Source organism: Pristiophorus japonicus, chromosome 12 (genome assembly GCF_044704955.1).
Source record: "Pristiophorus japonicus isolate sPriJap1 chromosome 12, sPriJap1.hap1, whole genome shotgun sequence".
Lineage (NCBI taxonomy): Eukaryota > Metazoa > Chordata > Chondrichthyes > Pristiophoridae > Pristiophorus > Pristiophorus japonicus.
In genome coordinates, this window is record NC_091988.1 from 99,697,144 (window position 1) to 99,712,875 (window position 15,732).

General features: G+C 45.6%; 1 protein-coding gene across 10 annotated transcripts in view; it reads left to right on the forward strand.

The window, feature by feature from the left end:
- Nucleotides 1-15,732, forward strand: part of dock3 (dedicator of cytokinesis 3) — a 1,878,236-nt gene that overhangs the window by 1,178,691 nt on the left and 683,813 nt on the right. The window contains exon 1 of one of the 10 annotated variants that reach the window (XM_070895794.1): nucleotides 2,698-2,757. The exons of the other annotated variants lie outside the window; for them this stretch is intronic. The gene's annotated coding sequence lies outside the window, so the exon portion shown is untranslated. Of the gene's footprint in view, nucleotides 1-2,697; nucleotides 2,758-15,732 lie in introns of those variants that run through there. 10 annotated transcript variants of the gene reach the window in all.

Consider the following 15,732-nt stretch of genomic DNA (forward strand, 5'->3'; position numbering starts at 1 on the left):
TGATTTCTGAGTCATAAGAGGCAAACTGAAACCCAAATGTAATGAAGTTTGACTATGCTATGACTATTGCAGTTTTTCACCTGAGGGTCCCTTTTGTCTCAGGTCTGTCACTACAGGAAGTACTTTGAACCGGGACAGTTTTTAATTAATTCAGAAGGATATATTTTTTAAATACTCTTTTGTACCAGTTTGGACATCAAAGCAATAGAAACATATCAGCTGCCTGATGCCCTATGTTCCTCAGTTTTCCTATTTAGCTGCCCTATTGTATAGTTTGGGGGGTGGGGGGTTCTTAAAGAGCTCCATGAGATTCATTTCTCATCTTGCTCAAAAGTCACTAAGGAGAATTGCAGCGTCTTTGAAGGTTTATTGTTTTGCAACAGATAGTTTAAAGTTAAGTACTGTATTGGTTATCCTTACCTCTTGATTTAGTTTTTCGCTTTTAGATAATTCTACTTCTTACAATAAATTTGGTTAATAGTTTTAGCCTGAGTTATTTGGTCTGCTGGTTGGGAGATATGCTAGGTAGGTTGTACTATTTCTGTATGTGTCCCAATGGTATAAGAATTCACTGTTTTCCTGCAGCACTGCTATCCCAGACACTTCAATGTAAACTTGCGCTTTGTGATTATGTGTGTTAGAATTTTTTATTGTTATACTGAGTGTTGACTACGAAGCAGGTTTACAGTGCTGTGTGTGCTGAGAGTATTTTGTATGTAGGCACCTTTGGTAATGACTCCACGAGGCAGGGTATGGTACTCAAACTGTGTAGACTAGTCCTTTATTTGCAGCTCCTCGAGTGAGGATACCTAGAGGTGAGTTCCCTTTTATACTGGGTTACCTGCAGTGTGCAGGTAAACCTTAGGTCTCCAGCAGCAACACCCTCTGGTGTACAGGGAAGGTGTGTACAGTGTAAAGATACATTCAGTGATACAGACATCATACATACATAACAACACACTCCCCTAAGCAATTTTCAAGACCTTATTGCCATGATCTGGGGGGGTGGGTGGGGTGATCAGTAGGGGGCTATGGGAGGTTGTGGTAAGGGTTGTGTGGGTGCCAGGTGTGATCCCTGTACTTGAGGCTGGCCTCATACATTTCAACACCCCACTCACACACAGACCATGTGGGTGTCACTGTTGTGGGATCCCTCAGTGAGGTAGTCATTGCAGCAGAGGGTAGGGTGCATACTCTGTGATGTGGGTAAGTGTGTGGTGGTGGGCAGGGCCACAGGACTGTGTGGGCTCCTTGTCCTCCAATTGGGATGAGAGTCTGGTCATCCTAGGATTTGCCAGGAAAGCTGGAGGGTATTGGCCTCTCGCTCCTGGTGTTGGCCCTGGTGGCCAGGGGTGTAGGGCTGGTCTGGAGCAGGTCGCCAGTGGTGGTTGCTGTGCTGCCCATTGACCACTGTCCCTGTATTGGGTCTGCTTCCACTGGGTGTGTGAGGGCCCTTCCTGGGGCAGCACATTTGTTCCAAAGGTCCAGGCTACATGGTCTGGTAGCCAGCTGGACCTGGGGGTCTCCCACGGGAGGATTCCTCTGGCATTTGCATGGTCCCTGTAGAAGCCAGTGTCCTTTAACAGTGTCCTACCTGTATACATGACACCTTGGCTCTGATCATACATAGTCGAGTCTACATTATTGACTGCCTTTACATTATTACTTACAGCATTTGCACCACTTTTGTGTATCATGGTCTCACCATACATGGTTACCTTAGGCATTTCAAACTCTCTGTCATAATCATCAAACATAACAAGCTTGTTCTTAACCTTACTTACACAAGCATTCATTTCATTTTTCACATTTGTTACACCAGCATCACAATCCATGGTTACATTATCATACCTGCACCCGTTAACTGCATTTTTAGCTTTAAAGTCCCTGTCATCTTTCAGGTGAAACTGTCCCTTTAATTTTTTTGGGTTACTGGTCTCCTTTAAGGGAGCCTTCCAATCCAATTCGCCGCTCAGTGCTACATGTCGCTCCTCCAACGCTGCCCCTCGTGGCCTGGTCGCGGCCAGTTTTATTGTAGGTTCTCCTCCTCGTGGTGCAGCCGCCATCTTCTGGCTCTCTTCCAGGTAGGTTGTGGTGGTTTTTTCTTCCTCAAGTTCGGCCATGGACGTTGGGAATCCACTTTTCTCGACGATTTTCGCTTCTTGGAGTCCTGCCCTGGCCCGGAAGGTGAAGTTTGGATTTTCGGTCCTGGAGATTTCGCCGCAGTGTTGTGGAGTCGTCGCCGCGCAGTCGAGCTGGACGGTGGGATCTCTCGATGCAGCGATGGATCCATGTTCGGGGCTGCGTAGGATGTCGATTGCTGGAGCCTGGAGGCCGTTGTAACTTCGACCGACTTGGACAGGGTTCATCCAATTTCTTCCCAGCAGCGTGGGACCATCGCCGGCAATGATCCACAGGGGGAGTTTGTTCAACACGCCTCCCTGGGAGATCTGGACGTCCACGCTGCCAACGACCGGGATTTTACCTTTGGTGTAGGTGAGCAGCTTCGCTTGGACAGGAGACAGTTTTGGTGAGATTTATCCACATTTTTTCAAAGGTCGTTTGGCTCATCAAAGACTGGCTCACCCCTGTGTCGATCTCCATAGAAACTGGGACTCCGTCGATGTCTACTTCCATCGTCCACGGAGAACTTTCGGTGGAGCAAGTATAAATTCCATACTCTTCTTCCAGGGTTCGAGCAGCTTCATCTTCATCTGTGTCGGAGCCCCAGTGATCAGCCAATTCTTCGGTGACACGGTGAGTAAAGCTTTTTCTGCACATTCTTTGAAGGTGCCCTTTCTCTTTGCAGCCTTTGCAGGTATAGTCTTTGTAGCGGCACTGGTGGGCCATGTGGTTTCCTCCACAGTGCCAGCATGAGGCCAGCCGGTTTGCCCCATGGACTCAGGGTTGCGGGACTCGGGGCAGCATTTCTGCCTTTAGAAGTAGCCATTCAGTGCACTGCGGTCGCCGGTTTAGAGTCCTTGGTCAGTATTCGCCTGGAGACGCCAACCAAAATCATGTAGGCCTGGCTCACTTTAATTGCTTTCTGCAGGGTGACTATGATGTCTGTAGAGAGCAATTTGTGGCCGATTCCAATGACGAATATGTCCCTTAGTGCTTCGTTAAGGTGGTCGCCAAAATCACACGGTGCAGCCAATCTTCGGAAATGTGCAACATACTTAGCAATTTCTTGGCCTTCGGGTCGCCGGTAAGTGTAGAACCGGTGCCTGGCTGTGAAGATGCTTTCTTTTGGTTTTAGTTGCTCCTGTATTAGTGTTGCAAGTTCCTCATAGCTCTTGGTGGTTGTCTTCTCCGGAGCTAGTAAATCCCTGACGAGACAATGGATGGTGGGCCCACAACTGCTGAGCAGGATGGCCCTGCGCTTGTTCGGTAGTGTAGCCGGTGTGTCCCCTTCGTTGGCTATGAAGAAATGTTCCAATCTTTCTACAAAAGCATCCCAATCTTCCCCGTTGGTGAATTGCTGAAAGTTGCTGAGATTCGACATGCTGTGCATGTAGTTCGTGAGCTCGTCACCAGTTATTGTGTATGTTGGTAATGACGCCACGAGGCAGGGTATGGTACTAAAACTGTGCAGACTGTAGTCTTTTATTTGCAGCTCCTCGAGTGAGGATACCGAGAGGTGAGCTGCATCAGCACCCTCTGGTGTACAGGTAAGGTGTGTACAGTATAAAGGTACATTCAGCGTTACAGACATCATATAACAATACAAACATGCATACATAACAGAGAGAGCCTGATAAGTTTTGCTAGTCACATTACAGTGCTGTCCTCTATGGTCTGAGAGCGCGACTCAAGGTTATCACTGATGCCTCTTTTTATGACTGAAGTTTCTTGCTGATCTCCAAGTGTGACTGAGGGGTTTCATTGGTCTCTGTGTGACTGAGGGGTTTCACTGACCTCTGTGTGACTGAGGGGTTTCACTGACCTCTGTGTGACTGAGGGGTTTCACTGACCTCTGTGTGACTGAGGGGTTTCACTGATCACTGTGTGACTGAGGGGTTTCACTGACCTCTGTGACTGAGGGGTTTCACTGACCTCTGTGTGACTGAGGGGTTTCACTGACCTCTGTGTGATTGAGGGGTTTCACTGATCTCTGTGACTGAGAGGTTTCACTGATCTCTGTGTGACTGAGGGGTTTCACTGATCACTGTGACTGAGAGGTTTCACTGATCTCTGTGTGACTGAGGGGTTTCACTGATCTCTGTGACTGAGGGGTTTCACTGATCTCTGTGTGACTAAGGAGTTTCACTGATCTCTGTGACTGAGGGGTTTCACTGATATCTGTGTGACTGAGGGGTTTCACTGACCTCTGTGTGACGGAGGGGTTTCACTGATCTCTGTGACTGAGGGGTTTCACTGACCTCTGTGTGACGGAGGGGTTTCACTGATCTCTAAGACTGAGGGGTTTCACTGACCTCTGTGTGACTGAGGGGTTTCACTGACCTCTGTGTGACTGAGGGGTTTTACCGCCTGTTTGAGGTCCACTCTCAGTGAGTAAAGAACTACGTGCCACCACAAAAACATCTACCAGTTCTTCTTTATAGAAGCTGACTAGCCGGGACCAAGAAAGATTGATAATTGTGTGACCGGTTTGAGAATTTGGAGGGTTCTGGTATACCTATGCATACATTAGGTACACTAAAAAAGAAATCCCTATCTAGCATAGTTACTACACAACATGCTCAATGTTAATGATATTGTCGCATTGAAGCACCTAAACATACTAATACCATTGCAAATACAGTTCCATTCCTAGGAAATAATCTGCAACTTGCTCCTCCATAGTTTATCCTTTATTACATCCTGAAGTTAAATCCATGACCACACATGCTGAGAATACATGGGCCTAAAAATTGGTACATACCAGCCTGCCAATCATTGTGTTGGAACGGGTAGGTTCAAGACCCATCTAATACTGGGCCTTGGGTTAAATTTACATGAGGGCACGAGTTTCAAATACTTGAAGACCATCCTAGGCAGTTCGTGAGCTAAGATGATTGAAAGAAATAACTTTATAGAGTCTCTTTCACAATCTCAAGATGCCCCAATGCGCTTTACAGCCAATTAAGTACTTCTTAAATGTAGTCACTGTTGTAATGTAGGAAATTCGGCAACCAATTTGACTTTCTGGCTACTCTATCGCCAGTAGTGACCCTTGGGTAGGTGCTGGGGCCGTCGCTTGCCTGTTGAGCTGTTGTGGACGAATTTTTTAAAACCGTTAAACAGCTGGGGGTACAGGATTGTCCCAGTCTTCTGAATTTTTTAAATCTCTAGAAGAATTTGTGTGCATATTAGTTAGTGAAACATCATAACACACTGTCCCAACTGCTATTGGGCATAGCGCCCTCTCCCAAAATTACATATTAGGACCTATTTAGTTATTGCACTGTGTAATTCAGTGGGGCAGTGAACATATCCTGTCTCCTTCTGCGCTTTCATTACTGTTTTATTTTGATATTATTAAGATGTCTTCCCATTCTATTTTTCCTGTAAAGTCCTCCCAATCCATTTTGCGTCTGTAAAATTTGGAGTTCCCTCTATAGTTCCCAGCAAAGTTTTGTGTCTCAGTGTCTCCTTACTAAAACCTCTACCTCAGAATCCTGGAGCCGATCTTGTCACATGATCCATTTATTATATACATCAATAGTTGCATTACCACAGTAGTCCACTAGGTGGAGCAGTAGTCCACAAGGGGGGGCTCTATACTACACTTCTCCCTCCTTAATGAAGAAGTATTCATAACAAAATAATCATTATACATAACTTGCATGGTTATACACAACAAAATATATGGACTTATTTTGCCATATTTTCAAATCAAACTTGACCACTTGTTTTCTGTTTCAACAGAACTTTCCAAACATGGTGTTGAACTTAGACTCATTCTAGGCTGAGCCTGAGGAGAGTTTTCCTCCAAGGGCAACCCTTGATTTCCATTTGAACTCTCTACAACTTCAAACTCTTTGTCTGCCCGACTCGGACTCAGATTTAAATTCTGACTTTCTCTTGGACTTGTTTCCAGTACATCTGATGTAGGATTTGCTACTAGTACTGTACTTGTAACAAGACTATCTGACTCATCAGAAATAATTAAATCATTCCAACTTTCAACTCCTTCCACTTCTGTCGGTAAAATATGATCAGTGTGAACAAACCTAACCTTTCCATGATCAAACATCTTGACCAAATATGTGCGAGGACCACATATCTTCACTTATGGTGATGGTTCTTCACTCTCACCTTCTGACTCACACTTCTCTTTCTTACTCTACCTCCAACATAATTCTCTTTCTATCTTAAGTGTTTCTCTGCTACTGACTGTGCCAACTTTGGCTGTTGTTTAAGAAACAACTCTGCTGGTGTTCTACCAGTAGTTATATGAGGAGTATTATGATAAGTAATTAGAAAGTTTTCCAATTTGTGATCCAACAACAACTGCCATTTCTTTGGATTTACATTCAACATTTGCTTGATGAGGGCAGGTTTTACAATTTGTATGTTTCACACCGTTTCTGCTCATGAACTGTGCAAATTCTTCTAAACAAAATTGTGACCCATTATCAGACACAATTTCTTCTGGGAGACCATATGAAGAAAACAATCTTCACAAATTGTCTAGTATTTTACTTGTTATTTTCTCCATCAGAAACACTTCTACCCACTTCGAATGACTATCAGTCACTATGCACAATTGCTGTCCTAGCTCAGCAAAATCTACATGTAACCTTTGCCACACCCTGGGAGGCCATTTCCATGGCTGTAATTGTACTGATGGGGGGGGTTCTTGCTTACCGATTGACGTGTTGTACACTGACTAATGATGTACTCTATATCTTTATCTAAACCTGGCCACCATAAGTAACTGCGTGCAAAACTCTTAGTCAAGCACATTCCCAGGTGCTGGTCATGAAGATCTAACAATTTGGATCTGAACTTATTTGCAATAACTACTCTTGCACCCCACATGATACAATCTTTCTTCACTGACAATGCATTCCTACAAATGAAATACGGATGAATATCTTCCTCTGATACGTGGTTTGGCCAGACATTTGCTATGTAATCATACACCTTTGACTTAACTGGGTCACGTTTGGTTGCTCAGCCAATCTCTTCAACTGTGACCGGCAGCTCATCAATGTATGGAAAATAGAACAATTCTTCCATATTGGGTGTAACTTGTGATGGTGATGGCAATCTGGACATAGCATCAGCATTACTGTGATCAGATGGCCATCAGTACTCAATGTCATACGTATAACTGACAAAATCAAAGCCCATCTCAGCATTCGGGCTGCACGAGGACAAGTATTTGTGGAACTTCTTGACCCCAAAAATCAACGCCAAAGCTTCCCTTTCGATATGCGCATAATTATGTTCACTGGCACTGAGAGTGCGTGAAGCAAAAGCAATTGGTCTCTCCTCCTCACTATATAGTACATGAGAGATCACTGCCCCAACTCCATATGGAGAGACGTCACTTGCTTGCTTGATCTCCTTAGATACATCACAGTGAACTAACATGGTACTCTCAACCAACTGGCTTTTACACTCTTCGAATGCTGCATTCTTCTGACCACTTCCAATGGACCTGTTTTTTTCAACAGCTCATTCAGCAACACTGTAGCCAAATTTGGTCGGAACTTCCCATAATAGTTCAAAAGACCCAAAAATGATCGCAGTTCAGTGACATTCTTGGGAGTCGGTGCATTTCTGATTGCATCCAGCTTTCCCTTGGTTGGATTTAAACCATCTTTGTCTACTCTGTGCCCTAAGTACTCCACTGAGTTTTGAAATAACTCACACTTGGGAGCAGTCACTCATACTCTGTGCTTCTCTAGCCACTTGAGCACTTTATCCGATATGTTGTTATGGATTTGCATGTTTGGTGCTGAAATGAGTATGTCATCTGAATAACATACTACCCATTCAAGGCCTTGCAAAATGTGGTTCATCACCCCTTCGAATATGGCAGGGGCAGAAGACACTCCAAATTATAGCCTATTAAATTGATATAGGCCTAGATGAGTATTTATAGTCAAGCATGACTTGGACTCCTCATCTAGTTCAAGTTGTAAATAGGCATTTGTCAGATCTATCTTTGAGAAGATCTGACCACCTGTCAGTGTTATGAATAAATCTTCTACATTTTGCAATGTATTGGGTAGATTACCCTCAAGAATCTGGTTTACAGTTACTTTATAATCACCACACAACCTTACCTTACCATCTGACTTTAGTACAACAACAATGGATGTAGCCCAATTAATTAGATTTATCTTAGAGATAATGTTCTCAGTTTCTGGTCTTTTGAGTTCTTTGCTAAATTTTCTCCTCGAGTGCATATGGTACAGGACGTGACTTGCAGTAAACTGGTCTAGGGTCCTTCTGTACTCTGACACTCGCTTTGAAGCCTTGGGTCAGACTGCCTGTTTCATGGAACACCTTCGATACTGCTTGATGACGTCATCTCTCGATGCAAATCTCGTTTCCACATGAAAAATCTCACTCCAATCCACTTCAGTGATCCCAACCAATTTCTGCCTATCAAGGTAGGCTTGTCTCCTGCCACTACTAAGAGAGGCAAGTTCTGAAACTGATCCTTGTATTTCTACCACAGGAATTTGCTCTCCCGAGTAGCCTCGCAGCTCTATCTTTGACTTCTCCAGTGGAAAAATCACTCAACTTGTCGAGATATAGCAATTCCGGTACTATGCTCACACCAGTGTCGATTTCGATGGGTATCCTGGTTCCTGCAATGTCTACTTGGATGACGATACTTCGCAAATCGCTGTGAGATACCTTTGTGCTCCTGATGATGTGTATCTCCAGAACCTCCTCATCCTGTTGCTTCTCTGACAGTTTCTACTTCTAGCATTGAACATTCTTCAGTTGGCACGCCTTCGCAAGGTTCCCTGTTTTCTTGCAGAAGAAACACTCTGCCTTCACATATGGACAACTTTAAGCAATGTATTGTCTCAGACACTGATAGCATGATTTCAATGTATTGTTACGTTGGCCAGTTGCTGAGGCCTTGTGCCCAACTGCCTTTCACTTCGGTTGTCTGATAACTCGAAATGGTACAAAACTCTTGGGAGTATTGGTTGGCCATCTCCATTGACATAGCTGTATGACAAGCTAAATCAAAAGTCATGTAAGGGGTTGACAACAACTTTCTTCTGATTGCTTCAATTTTCATCCACAAACAAAGCGGTCACGCAGTGCTCGGTCCTGAAAGTTTCGGAAATTACAGTGAATGGGTAGCTTTTTTAAAGCTACAATGTACTCACTGATACCCTTGTCAATTAATTGACCTTGTTTTCCAAATGATAACTTTCAGCAATTTCTAGTGGCTCATGATTGTAGTGATGGAATCTCCTTCAGTGGCGTGCCCTTTGGCTTGACAGGAACAAGCACATTTTTCAGGGTTTCATACACCTTGGGGCCTGCTTCAGTCAACAAGATAGTCCGTTTCCTTTGTAAAACCACCCAGTTATGATTTTCATCATAGGGGACTTCGACAATACTATTCACGGTGAAAAACATTTCTAGCCGCTCCACATATACTCTCGGTCGCGATGAAACGCACCCAAGTGTTCTATTATTCCCATAGGTGTAGCCATCTGGACTCTGGAAGTTCAGACAAGTGTGCTTTAAATTTACCTTGGATCTTTAGCTGTGCTGCAAAACAAAGAACCGCTCTTGTTGTTTGGCAGGGTCATCCACCAACACAAATTTCAGCTAGGGAATCCGATTATCCTATCCTCATCGCCTTAGTGATATATTCTTTATGACATCACAAACACACAGACTACAAGATGGCTCTGCAGGAACTTGACATTTGACTTTGTCACATGATCCTTTTATTACATACATCAATAGTTGCATTACCACAGTAGTCCACTAGGTGCAGCAGTAGTCCACTTGGGGGAGCTCTATAGTACAGTCAGCAATCTTACCTGTTTACTGTGAATAACTTGGTTGGTTCATTACTTGATTAACTTCTGTATTGCAGCTGGGTTATAACACACTGGCAGCCAACAGGGAAGTGCATCTCAACTCATCACATTTAACCAAGAGTTAACACAGTTATTTCTACCACCCAAAAGAAAAATGAGGCAGTCAAACCGTGGTAAGACTTGTAGCAATGCAGAATCTCCTGGGAAATGAGGCAGCAGCACATGTCGTGAATAATGCAGTTACACCACAAGAGTAGCATGAGGAGAAGTCAAACGCAGTATTGATGATTTATAGACAAGAAAGCTGAAACCATAATGCATTAAATTTTAAGGTGTGCAAAAGCAGATCATTCCAATTCAAATAACTAACATTACATACTCTTGTAAAGAAAGAGTTAATTGAATTGTTGAGCACTGCATGTGGGTTGCTTCCATGTACTTCTGATACCCTGAATTTGCGGTCCGCGGCGACGCTAACAAGTACACTGCCAACATCGCAAGTAAATCTGCACCTACCTCATGTGATTCCCCCCCCCCCCCCGTAAGAGTTTCCTTTAAAATACTGCAGAGTTCCACACAGCATATTCCTCATGGAGCCCAGAAACGCTGTTGTGCATATGCGAAGCTGGGATCACGTGGGCCGGTAGTTATTTTACTTCCTGATTCTTAGCCTATAATCTATTGATTCGGGTTTCACCAGCTTTAATGCTGACTGGTGTGTCTCTGCTTACTGTGGGCTCTTTCTCCAGTTACTCTATGGCAACAATGGGATCTCAGTCTTGTGTGCATAGATAAACTGAAAACAGCTAAGTTGCAGAACATAACCAGACTAATGATCTGCACCACACATCACAGCATATGGGGAACTAAGTGTAATTAAGTAAAGCCCATCGCCATTTCTACTGCACTCTTAAGTGCCAAAACATGGCAGTTCCATCAGTGAAGTGACAGGGATGTTCATTAAAACCAGTTCATGCATTTACACCAGAGAATATGCTCTTTACCTCAATTTAAAAAAACGGTTGCAGAAAATAAAACTTTACATAAGACAACAGCCTAATATGCCACAGAAAGTTTCTGTGAGGAAATCTAAATGTTTTTAGAAACAGCAGTTTAACAGCTCATTTGTTGGCCCAGAATTTGCAGTGGGTAATAATAGAATGAATAGCTTTCGATATTATTACCCCTTTGAAACTGACTGCAACTTCAGGATTTAGCGCATGTGCATCCTAACGCAGAAATCTTGATGTTATGGTCAGTCATTCACTGCTCCGACACTGGCTGTGCTGTGGCACCCCCCCGTTCCCCCCACACCGCCCTTCCTCTCCCCAACTCGGGCAATTGGGAAAATCAGTGAAACTGATAAAACTTTGTTTTTTCCGTGGTAATAGCGCTGTTAAATACCCCATTAACAGTTGGACGCTTTTGGATTAGGTACAGCTGGGGTTTAACAGCGTATTGACTGCTAAGCAAACCTTATGGCCCTGGAGAACTAATTTTAATTTTATGGAATGTCAAATTCAGGATAGGAGGACAGTGATAGACTTCAAGAAGACATAGACAGGCTGGTGGAATGGGCGGCCACATGGCAGACGAAATTTAACGCAGAAAAGTGCGTCGTTATACATTTTGGTAGGAAGAACCAGGAGAGGCAATATAAACTGAAGGGTACAATTTCACAGGGGATGTGTGAACAAAGAGACCTGTGGGTATATGTGCACAAATCATTGAAGGTGATAGGGCCGGTTGAGAAAGTGCTTAAAAAAGCACACGAGATCCTGGGTAAATAGAGGTAGAGTACAAAAGCAAGGTGAACTTTTATAAAACACTGGTTCGACCTCAAATGGAGTTTCTGGGCCCCGCACTTTAGGGAGGATGTGAAGGCCTTAGAGAGGATGCAGAAAAGATTTACAAGGATGATTCCTGGGATGAGGTACTTCTGTTATGTGGATAGACTGGAGAAGCTGGGGTTGTTCTCATTAGAGCAAAGAAGGTTAAGAGATTTGATAAGAGGTGTTCAAAATCATGAGGGGTCTAGACAGAATAGGTAGAGAGAAACTTTTCCCATTGACGAAAGGGTCGAGAACCAGAGGACACAGATTTAAGGTGACTGGCAAACGAACCAAAGGTGACATAAGGGAATACTTTTTTACGCAGCGAGCGGCTAGGATCTGGAATGCACTGCCCGAGAGGGTGGTGGAGGAAGATTCAATCGTGGTTTTCAAAAGGGAATTGGTTAAGTATCTGAAGGAAAAACATTTACAGGGCTACGAGGAGTGAGATTAGCTGAAGATCTCTTGCAGAGAGCCGACACAGGCTCAACGGGCCAAATGGCCTCCTCACCTGGCAGTCGGCCGACAAAAAATGACATGGCATCGTCGGCAGCGTCACCTCCCCTTTAAGGGCTGCTGCACCACCAAGCTACAGAAAGGGCACCGACAGAAAAAACTATCAGTGGCCGGGCCGCTCCAGTGGGGAAATTCCGGGAAAGGGGCAATTTACGGCGGGGAAATTTCCAGACGGGGTCGCCGCCGGTCAGCAAGGGGTTGGCGTGTTCATGCCAGGCGGCGGGAAAACGGGCGGAGAGGTCCCCTACACCGCTCCAAACCTGAGAAAGGGCAATTTTTTAAACGGCGGCCCCTCCGCAGAGACTTGGCGGCCATTCCACACCGACCTATGGCCGCCACTTTCAGGTGGCCAGAGGCCTTATAGAATGGGACAGTTTTGGCCCCAGAATGTTTGAGGTCATCCTGGTTACGGTTTTTCTAAATATTGCAGGTTACAGTTATACAGTTATAAAAAAAAATGTAATATGCAGGTCTTACAAGACTAAATAATTTAACATGATGTACTACTGCTATCCCCCCATCACCATCAATTAGGACTTGTACCGAACATTCACCTTCACCCACCCTCACAAACTTAGCACTGTTGCAATCCTTAAACTCAATTCTCACAGCTTTCACACACTGGCAGCTATTCAAACAGATTGCACGGCACTCACTAACACACTTCCCTCTCTACTGCAGGAGAAGGTGACGCACAACCAGAGGCAGCAGGAGTGAACCAGAATAAGAGGGGTGCACCTACATGTTCTAAGCCCCAAGGAGGAGGCGATGTTGGCCATTGTGGGAAGGGCTATTGCTGAGGCCGTGGCCACCCGCGGGGGTGAAGTCATTGAAGGTGAGGGTATCCGCATACCTAAAACTCCTTCTTTCATCCCATTTCTTCCTCATCCCACAATCTCTTTTGACTTCCAAACTGCTGATGGTATAAGTATGCACTTCTTACTTTCTCCTCTTTGGTCACCACAACCGAACACTTGTCCCTTTTTCCTTTCGGATACCCAAGAACTGCAACCTGCCACGACAGTGAAGACAGTGAAGATGAAAACACATCGTTACTTGATTTCACAGTCGCAGGCACAAGCTCAGATACTGACACTGCATGTATTTTAGAGCATAGCATAGAGGTGGGATCTGCATGTGGTGAGACACTGGGCTGGAGCAAAGCAGGAGGAAAGGAAGGCACAGATGCCAGCTCGCCGGAGGGTAAGGTTGCACATTAGTTCTGCTGCAGTGGACCCAGATGATGACTTTGATGGGGCGGGCTATAGAGGAAGGCTGATGGGTGTACATATCCAAATGCTTGGTGCACTGGAAAGCCTACCAGAAAGCCTGTATTCAGTATCAAGGAGCATGCGGGAGTCTGGCATCAATTTGGCACAAGACTTGCGTAGAGCTTGGAGCCCATCCTTTCCAACATGGAATGGGTGGCTACATCCAGCAGTACACCTGTGGAACCAACCTTGAAGCAGTGTCTGATGGTTGATGTCTCAGCTTCTATTGCAGCACAAGCAGTATCCACCCAACAAATGACTACTGCTGTGGAATCGACTGTGCATCTGCAGTAGTCTGCATCTACAAGATGCACTGCACCAACTCGCCAAGGCTTCTTCAGCAGCACCTCCAAAGCCTACGACCTCTACCACCTAAAAGGGCAACAGGCACATGGGAACATCATCACCTGAAAGTTCCCCTCCAAGTCACACGCTATCCTGACTTGGAAATGTATTGTCGTTCCTTCAGCGTTGCTCCCCCCGTAACAGCACTGTGGGAGTGCCTTCACCACACGGACTCCAGCGGTTCAAGAAGGCGGCTCACCACCACCTTCTCAAGGGTAGTTAGGGATGGGCAATAAATGATTCCCTTGCCAGCACATCCCATAAATGAATTTTTAAAAAAGCTCAGACTGCTCAGCTTGCTGCCATTACTAAGACCGTATATTTCCGCCTCCCTAACATTGCCCGACTCCCCTCTTGCCTCAGCTCATCTGCTGCTGGAACTCTCATCCATGCCTTTGTTACCTCTAGACTTAACTATTCCAACTCCTGGCTGGCCTCCCACGTTCTACCCTCCAAAAAAGGCAGGTCTTCCAAAACTCTGCTGCGCGTGTCCTAATTCGCACCGAGTACCATTCACATCTGTGCTCGCTGACCTACTTTGGCTCGATTTTAAAATTCTCGTTTTAAACTCCATGGCCTCGCCCCTTCCTATCTCTGTAATCTCCTCCAGCCCTACAACACCTCGAGCTCTCTGCGTTCCGCCAATTCTGGCCTCTTGAGCACGCCCAATTTTAACCACTCCACCATTGGTGGCCATGCCTTCAGCGTCCGAGGTCCTAATCTTAGGAATTCCCTCCCTAAATCTCTGCGCCTCTCTGCCTCTCTTTCTTTCTTTAAGACGCTCCTTAAAACCTACCTCTTTGATCAAGCTTTTGGTCATCTGCCCAAATACCTCCTTATGTGGCTCAATGTCAAATTTTGTTTGATAACACTCCTGTGAAGTGCCTTGGGATGTTTTATTACGCTAAAGGCACTATACAAATGTAAGATGTTGTTATTGCCGTGGAAGCTCAGACTGCTCCCATCATGGCTCTGGATACCTGTGTGAAAAGGTGCTTGCAGGGTGTCACAGCACAGTTCTCCAACAGATCAGCTCCCTAAATTTCCTCTGCAGACATGGTGGGGGGGGGTGAAATTGCCCCTTCTGAAAATGCCCGTTAGCACCTCCGGCCGACACTAATGGGATGATAAGTGGTTTGCACCCGATGTCTGGAATGAGGCGGCTGGAATTTCCCCTGGGATGCCGGGGATGAAAACAGCTTTGCGCCATGCCAGTCGTTGGCGCCCCGGGGACAGCGCACACAGTGATGGCTTCATTGCCGTGCGCGCTGACCCTTATCGTCCTGCGTCGTCCCCTTTGCTCCCTGCAGGGGAAATTGCCCCACAGGAGCACCGGCAGCTTCACGGGGCGCAAAGGTGCCAGTGGCTGGGTCATCGCAGCCGCTCTTAAAGGGGAGGGCCTAGCACCGCAGCCGTCATCTTACTTTAATTGTTGGCCGACTCTCAGGTCAGCCTGACAATGGCTGCTGTTGGTTCGACCTGACTGCTAACAGACAGCCCGGCACCCCCTCTCGGTGGGTGCCACTGAAGTGATGCTGCAGTCCCAACGGCCCATCCCTTTAAGAGAAGGGAAGGGAAATTGCGATGTGGCGGTATAGCATTGTTGATGTTAGTGATGTGCTGACATCACTAGCAACACTGACGTGCGGCACTGATGTGCGGAGCGCGAATGCCACGCGAGAGCCCGGGTTACCACCCCCAACTATTTTTTTCACTCCAAGTGCCAAATTGCTGGCGATTTAGCAGCCTGTCTTTCCGGGTGCTAAATTTCCGGCAAATTCAAAGTGC